Raw genomic sequence first — 8,372 nt, 5'->3', positions numbered from 1 at the left:
CATCGAGTTTTATTGCCACTAATAACAGATAATGTAAAACTCATTTATGAATCGAGTCGAGCACCCTAAATCCCTTAGCTCCCTCGTGTATATTTGAAGAATCACTTTCAATTGTCTTTTGATTTTTTTTCAGTTAGTTTTGCCACTAAAGTCCTGCTGGGTGCTTGTTTTGGGGTTTCTGTGGAGTGGTTAAGTCAAACATCAATAACACGAATGGATGAAATGAATATAAATAAATTGAATAAATGTCGTGAGAGAATAAAAAGGAATCTGCTTAATAGGGACATCTAGGCAAACAAAAGTCAAGTCAATTTTATTTGTGTAGCCCAGTATCACAAATTACAAATTTGCCTCAAGGGGCTTTACAGCAGCACAACATCCTGTCCTTAGACATTGAAAGGCATAACAGAATTATAATGGGATTATAAAATATATGAAGAATATCATGAGGAGGATGCCAAGCAGTGTCCAGATGCCACCAGAACAGCCCAGTATCCGAGCCACACGACCACCATCACCATCTAAAAAAAAAAAAATCACACATCTTAGTGAGAGAAGGATATACCATTAAAACAGGATAACAAAATAATATGGATTCATAAGATATATAAAAAGAAAATGTGATGAGGGTGATGCCAAGCAGTGTCCAGGTGGCGACCACCATCACCGTGGACACCTGGGAGGAGGATAGACTGCACGTGCACACAAGGGAGGCTCACATCACACCCTTCATACACAAAACAGAACTAAAAAAGAAAGAAAAAACAGAAAGAAGAGAAAGAAAAAGAAGGAATAGAAAAAGAAGAAAAAGAACAGAAAAAGAAAAGTCAAAAATACTAATCTTATTGCAACAAATAGTCTCTAGGTGGCGTAACCCATAGTGGGACTACTGAAGTAGCACATCATCAGAGGGGTAAAGCTCTCCTGCATCACAGCAGTCTGAACCCAGCTCCCGTTCCCACTCACTTTATACCAAAGAATGAAAGCGCATGAAACCGGTTCAAAAATGTCCCTCATCTGGACATATTCTCCCCTCACTATTTTCTCAAGGCATTTTTCTGTTTGATGGTGCAGTGAATAGTAAAAGAAAAGGAGGATTACAGTAGATAGAAAAAGTATAAATAGAAAAAGTACAATAGATAGAGAAAGATAGAAAAAGTATATGCATATTTGTGTTATTGCTTAGTTGCATGTTTCCATCTGGATTTATGTCTACTCTGTATGGGCTTATACATATACACCAAAATATATTACATGGCGTCCAAGCTGCTGGGTTTGATAGGGTGCTTACCATTATATTATATTACATTACAGTCATTTAGCTGACGCTTTTATCCAAAGCGACTTACAATAAGTGCATTTAACGTAGGAAATCAGGAGAACTACTAGTCATCAGAGGTCATAAATGCATCTTCTCTCTAAACAAGCATCTAAGACCAAAACCAGTGCTAAAGTAAAAGTGCAAGAAAGAGATTTTTTTTTTAAATGAGTGAATACAATAAGTGCTAAGAGCAAGTAACAGGGTAGTAGTTCCTGAAGAGGTGAGTTTTCAACCTGCGCCGAAAGATGGGCAGCGACTCTGCTGTCCTGACATCAGTGGGGAGTTCATTCCACCACTGTGGGGCCAGGACAGAAAATAGCCGTGACCGGGTCGATCGGCAGCAGCGGCCTCTGAGCAACGGGGCAACCAGGCGTCCTGAGGCAGCAGAGCGAAGTGGTCGGGCACGGGTGTAGGGCTTGACCATGGCCTGGAGATAGGAAGGAGCAGTCCCTTTCACTGCCCTGTAGGCTAGTACCAGAGTCTTAAAGTGGATGCGGGCAGCTACTGGGAGCCAGTGTAGGGACATGAGAAGGGGAGTTGTGTGGGAGAACTTAGGGCGGTTAAACACCAGACGAGCTGCAGCTTTCTGGACAAGCTCCAGAGGTCTGATGGCTGACACCGGGGTGCCAGCAAGGAGGGAGTTGCCGTAGTCCAGCCGGGAGATGACCAGAGCCTGGATGAGCACCTGTGCCATCTCGTCGGTGAGGAATGGGTGAATTCTCCTGATTTTATAGAGGAGAAATCTGCAGGAGCGAGCAACCGATGCAAAGTTTTCAGCAAACGACAGTTGGTCGTCCAGGATCACACCCAGATTCCTCACAGTCCGAGTTGGCGTCACCACGGTGTTGTCAATGGTGATGGCCAGGTCTCAGTGCGGGCAACCTTTGCCTGGGAGGAACATCAACTCTGTCTTGTCCAGATTGAGCTTCAGGTGGTGTGTCGCTATCCACTCCAAGATGTCAGTGAAGCACGCAGCAATGCATGTCTCCACTTGTGTGTCAGAGGGAGGAAAGGAAAAGATCAGCTGGGTGTCATCGGCATAACAATGGTAAGAGAAGTCATGCGAGCGAATAACAGAACCCAGGGATGCCGTGTACAGGGAGAAAAGGAGAGGACCCAGAACCAAACCCTGTGAAACGCCTGTAGTCAGTCTGCGAAGCTCCGACACAGATCCCCTCCATGTCACCTGGTAGGAGCGACCCGTCAGGTAGGTTACAAACATTGAGAATGCAGAGCCTGTCACACCCAACCCCTCGAGTGTAGAGAGGAGGATCTGGTGGTTCGCTGTGTCGAACGCAGCTGACAGGTCCAGGAGTATCAGGACAGAGGAGAGAGAGTTTACTCTTGCAGAGTGCAGCGATTCTGTTACTGCAAGGAAGGACGTCTCTGTCAAGTGACCCACCCTGAACCCAGACTGGTTGGGGTCCAGGAGGTTGTTCTGGTGGAGGAAAGTTGGTTAAAGACAGCACATTCGAAAGTTTTGGATAGAATGGGGTAGAAGGAAAACTGGTCTGTAGTTTTTGACGTCAGAGGGGTTAAGTGATGGTTTCTTGAGAAGGGGGGTGACTCTAGCAGTCTTGAAGGCAGATGGAAAGCATCCTGCCTGGAGGGAGGTGTTGATTAGGTGGGTTAGACAGTGAAGGAGTTCAGGTGCTATAGACTGAAGAAGAGGGGTTGGGGACCGGGTCACGGGGGCATGTGGTGGGGTGACTGGATGTGATGACGTTTAGAACCTCGTCGGGGGAGAGGGGAGCGAGGTGGGATAGGGTGGGACGTAGAGAGGTGAGGGAGGGTGCAGAGGGTGGGATAGTGCAAGCAGCACTAACCGGGTGGTGAGAAAAGGAGAATATGATGTCGTTTACCTTCTTGTCAAAGAAGTTAGCAAAGTCATCAGGGAGAAGGGAGGAAGTAGGAGGAGGAGGTGGGGGTTGAAGTTTAGAGAAGGTTTCAAAGAGTTTCTTAGGATTAGAGGCAGAGGATAGGATTTTAGAGCGATAGAAGGCAGTCTTAGCAGCAGAAAGGGAGGAAGAGAAAGTGGAAAGAAGAGATTGGAAGTTGAGAAGGTCCTCTGGGAGTTTGCCTTTTCTCCATTTGCGCTCTGCCACTCTCAGGCTCCGTCTGTCAGTACATACTGAGTCGGTCAGCCAAGGGGCAGGTGGAGTTGGGCGTGCAGGCCTGGAGGCGAGGGGGCAGAGATTGTCTAGAGAAGAGGAGAGGGTAGAGAGAATAAAATCAGTAGCAGTGTCAGGGGGTAGGGCAGACAAAAATTCAGGTGTAGGGAGGACAGAGGTAACAGAGGAAGAAAGATCAGTGGCGGAGAGAGAGCAGAGGTGTCTACGGGTGGAAACCATGTGGGTAGGGGAAGGGGCTGAGGGGGGTGAAGAGAAGGAGAGAGAGCAGGACATGAAATAGTGGTCAGAGAGCTGGAGGGGAGTAACAGAGAGATTGGAAATAGGACAGTGTCTAGTAAAGATAAGGTCCAGCTGGTTGCTGGCCTTATGGGTAGGAACAGAGGGTGAGAGGTGAAGGTCAAAGGAGGGGAGGAAAGAGAGAAGAGGATCTAGCTTGTTAGTGTGGATGTTGAAGTCACCGAGAAGGATAAGTGCAGAGTCCCCAACAGGGAAGTGTGAGACAAGTGTGTCAAGCTCCTCCAGAAACTCACCAAGGGGGCCTGGTGGGCGGTACACAACCACGATGGTGAGATTGACTGGATAAGGGACAGTAACAGCATGAAATTCAAAAGAGGGTGGGGAAAATTGTGGAATGGAAACAAAGAGAGTATTTCCATTTCAGTGAGATTAGCAGGCCAGTGCCACCACCCCACCTCCCAGCTCTGGGCGTGTGAGAAAAAGAGTACACATCAGACAGAGCTGCGGGTGTGGTAGTGTTTTCTGGCATGATCCAGGTCTCAGTTAGAGCAAGAAAGTTGAGGGAGAGCAAGGATGCGTAGCCCGAGATAAACTCAGCTTTCGGCACGCAGACTGGCAATTCCAGAGCCCTCCCGTCACCACTTGCTCAACGTGAGTGGAGAGAGTGGGATAGATGAGATTGGTAGGATCACAGCACCTAGGAGTGACCCAACGTCTATGTCAGCCCCGGGAAGAGGAAAGGACAGGAATGCGAAGGAAACACATAGTCTATACTAGGTGCACAAAATACCGATGACTGACCGGATCTAAAAAGAGCAGTCTGTGCTTGACGAAGTCTTGGCTTGAAAAAGTCGCGCTTGCCTTTGTTCACTCTAGCCTTCGTTCAACCTAGGCTTGTTTGTCTGACGCTGGAAGCTGATGCTTCCAAGTAGCAGCAGTGATTTAAAGAACACTGATTGCTAATTGTCTGCCATGAGTGCAGACCACACCCTGGCCACTTAACACCCAATTGGCCAAAGAGGTACACTGAAAATAGGCTTATTGCCCAGAGACTGGGCACTTATGTAAAACTCTATCAAACCTCACACGATACTATTAAAACTGCAAACAGCAAGTTACCAAGGAATATATTTATAAGCTAAAAGGATAACTACGTCAAAACAGCTAGGCAACAAGAAATATCTAAGGGCACACTAGCTGAAAAACAGCTACAGCTAGAATAAGTAAATAAGACAGATAAGTAAATAGAATAATACAGCTACAGCTAGAATAAGATCCCACTAGGAACCAGCAGCCGATGTATGGACAAAAGGACTAATATTCAAGCAGCTGGAATAAGACTAGTAGCAACTTGTTAAGCAAGAAAGATGATACTTACTCTATTCTAGACGAACCAGCAATTCAGAATCACTCCAGAAGTTAAGATGCAAACTGGATTAAAACTGAATCAGGCTAGACTTATAAATCCCTGAGATGTTCTGGCCACACCCTGGCCACTTAACACCCAATTGGCCAAAGACGTACACTGAAAATAGGCCTATTGCCCAGAAACTGGTCACTTATGTAAAATTCTACCATACCTCACACAATATTATTAAATCTGCAAACAGCAAGTTATCAAGGAATATATTTTTAAGCTAAAAGGATAACTAAGTCAAAACGGCTAGGCAACAAGAAATATTTAAGAGCACACTAGGTGAAAAAACAGCTACAGCTAGATTAAGTAAATAAGACAAGTAAGTAAATAGAATAAGACAGCTACAGCTAGAATAAGATCCCACTAGGAACCAGCAGCAGATGTTTAGAGAAAATGACTAATACTCAAGCAGCTGGAATAAGACCAATGGCAACTTGTTAAGCAAGAAAGATGATACTTACTCTATTCTAGACGAACCAGCAATTCAGAATCACTCCAGAAGTTAAAATGCACACTGGACTGAAACTGCATTAGGCAAGACATATAAATCCCTGTGATGTTCTGGCCGTTAGCCAATGAAGCTAACAAGCTAGCTTAGCAAAGAAAAAGTATAGCAAGCTAGTAGGCCACGGTAAAATTAGCGCGTTTGCAAAATGGCAAGCAGAGCAACAGGAGTCTTGGCACCGCAGCTTTTGTTTGACGGATCCGAATGTAGCAGGCATAATAAGCCACGCCTTGTAGGGGTAGTAATAGTATTTATTTACCTTGAAAGATTAGGTTAATGAAGAGATCTGGGTCCCCATTCCCAATGCAATTAGTCTCAGTACTTACGTGGGTAAGTATGTGGATGCCTGTCCTGCTGAACAGAGTGGTTAGTACGTTACACCCTATAAGGGGTTGCCAACACGAACTCCAACAGCATATTACTGCTATCAAAGTGCTCAGAACACAGCCTGGTCATCACCAACACACTTTTCCGCCAAAAGAATAAACTCAAAACACCTGGATGCATCCTCGCTCTAATCTCTGGCACCTCACCGATTACATAGTCATCCGCGCCAAAGACCGCCATGATGTGCTCAACACCAGAGCGATGACCAGTGCGGATGACCGCTGGACAGACCACCGCCTCATCCACTCCATCATGTCCATCAGTCTCACGCGGAAAAGAAGGGTGCAAAAAAGACAGTGCCGGCCAAAGCTCAACATCGAATGGCTGGGTGACACCACCTTTCGAGAGCAGCTCCAGGCTACTCTCAGCGCTGCTCTGCCCAAGCAATATCCAGAAGATATTGATACACACTGGGACCTGCTTATGTCTATCACCATGGACTCCTGCAAAAGCACTCTTGGTTACAAAACCCGGATACATCAAGACTGGTATGATGAGAATGACAACGAAATCCAACAGCTCATTGACATCAAGCGGCAAACCTTCATTGCCTGCCAAAATGACATCAGCTGCAAGGCTAAAAGAGTAGCCCATGCCATAGCAAAGGTAGCTGTTCAATCTCGGGTTAGGCAACTGAAGAACCAATGGTGGACAAGGAAGGCTTTGGAGATCCAGCAGCTTGCTGACTGTGGGGATACCAGAGGTTTCTTCGATGCCACAAGAGCAGTATATGGCCCCAGCCACCGTTGCCTAGCCCCCCTTCGCTCCAAAGATCGGCTAATGCTGCTGAAAGAAAATAAGTCAATTACCAACAGATGGAAAGAGCATTATGAGGAGCTACTGAACAGGGACACAACTACTGAGATGGAGGCCCTTGACCAACTCCCTCAACAACCCATCAATGAGAATATGGGAGCACCACCCAGTCGGAACGAGGTGCAGGATGCCATAAGGAAGATGAAGAACAACAAGGCCGCTGGACCTGACGGCATCCCAGCAGAAATCCTGAAGGATGGTGGGCCAGTTCTCCTTAGTCACATCCATACCCTGCTCTTCAAAATATGGGAAAAGGAGGAAATCCCTGCACAACTTAGGGATGCCCTCATTGTCTCCACTTTAAGAAGAGAGACAAGGCAGACTGTAGAAATTACCATGGCATTTTCCTCCTATCCGCCACTGGGAAAACTCTCGCCCGGGTTTTGGCTAATAAACTCCTCCCCCTGTCAGAAAACATTCTCCCTGAGTCTCAGAGTGGATTTCGCCCAAATAGAAGTACCATGGACATGATTTTCTTTGCTCGCCATCTACAAGAAAAATGCCAGGAACAAAATCAACCACTATACATGGCCTTCATAGACCTCACCAAAGCCTTTGACTCTGTGAACCGTCAGGCTGTCTGGCTGGTTCTGGCAATAATTGGCTGCCCGGACAAATACATCTGGATACTGAGACTACTGCATGACAATATGTCAGCCACAGTACTCAGTGGCAGTGGAGATGAAACGGAACCCTTCAGGGTTCACACTGGAGTCAAGCAGGGCTGTGTCATTGCTCCTACCCTGTTCTCCATTTTCATTTCTGCTATCTTCCATCTTATGGATAAACACCTGCCACAAGGAGTCAGAATCATGTACAGAACCGACGGACAACTCCTGAACATCAACAGATTCAGGGCTAAAAGCAGAACCACCACCATATCCATCATGGAGCTGCAGTATGCCGATGACAATGCCCTCGTGGCCCATTCAGAAGAGGACATACAGTGCTTTCTGGATGCTTTTGCCAAGGCATACAATCGGCTTGGTCTGGCCCTTAACATAAAAAAGACCCAGATACTCTACCAGCCACTACCCAACACAAATAACCCTGCTCCAACCCCAACTATATATGTTGACAAAACCAGACTGGAAAATGTGGACCACTTTACATATATCGGAAGCCTCCTATCCTCCAAAGCTAATATTGATGAGGAAATACACCACCGCCTCAGTTGTGCCAGTGGGGTTTTCTCAAGACTGAGGAAAAGCGTCTTTGAAAACTGCGACCTCCAGGCCAGAACGAAAATTCTGGTCTACAAAGCGGTAGTGTTGACAACCCTACTGTATGGATCAGAATCCTGGACCACATACAGCAGGCACCTGAATGCACTAGAGGCACATCATCAGAGGTATACCCACATGACATCTTTTCGGTGGCAAGAGCAACAAACGGAGGGGCGGCAATCACTTTAAAGAAAGGGGACAGTCGATGGTTACCATGGACAGTAGCAGGTTTGACATCTGTAATATTTAAAAGGGTTGTCTCCTAACGGTCACTGGACAGTGTCTCGAATGAAGCAATGTCCACACATTAAATAACGTTTGGTGTCCCGTG

This window comes from Lampris incognitus, chromosome 8 (genome assembly GCF_029633865.1).
Source record: "Lampris incognitus isolate fLamInc1 chromosome 8, fLamInc1.hap2, whole genome shotgun sequence".
NCBI classification, from domain to species: domain Eukaryota; kingdom Metazoa; phylum Chordata; class Actinopteri; order Lampriformes; family Lampridae; genus Lampris; species Lampris incognitus.
The sequence above is the reverse complement of the archived record's forward strand: the minus strand, read 5'-3'. Positions refer to the sequence as shown.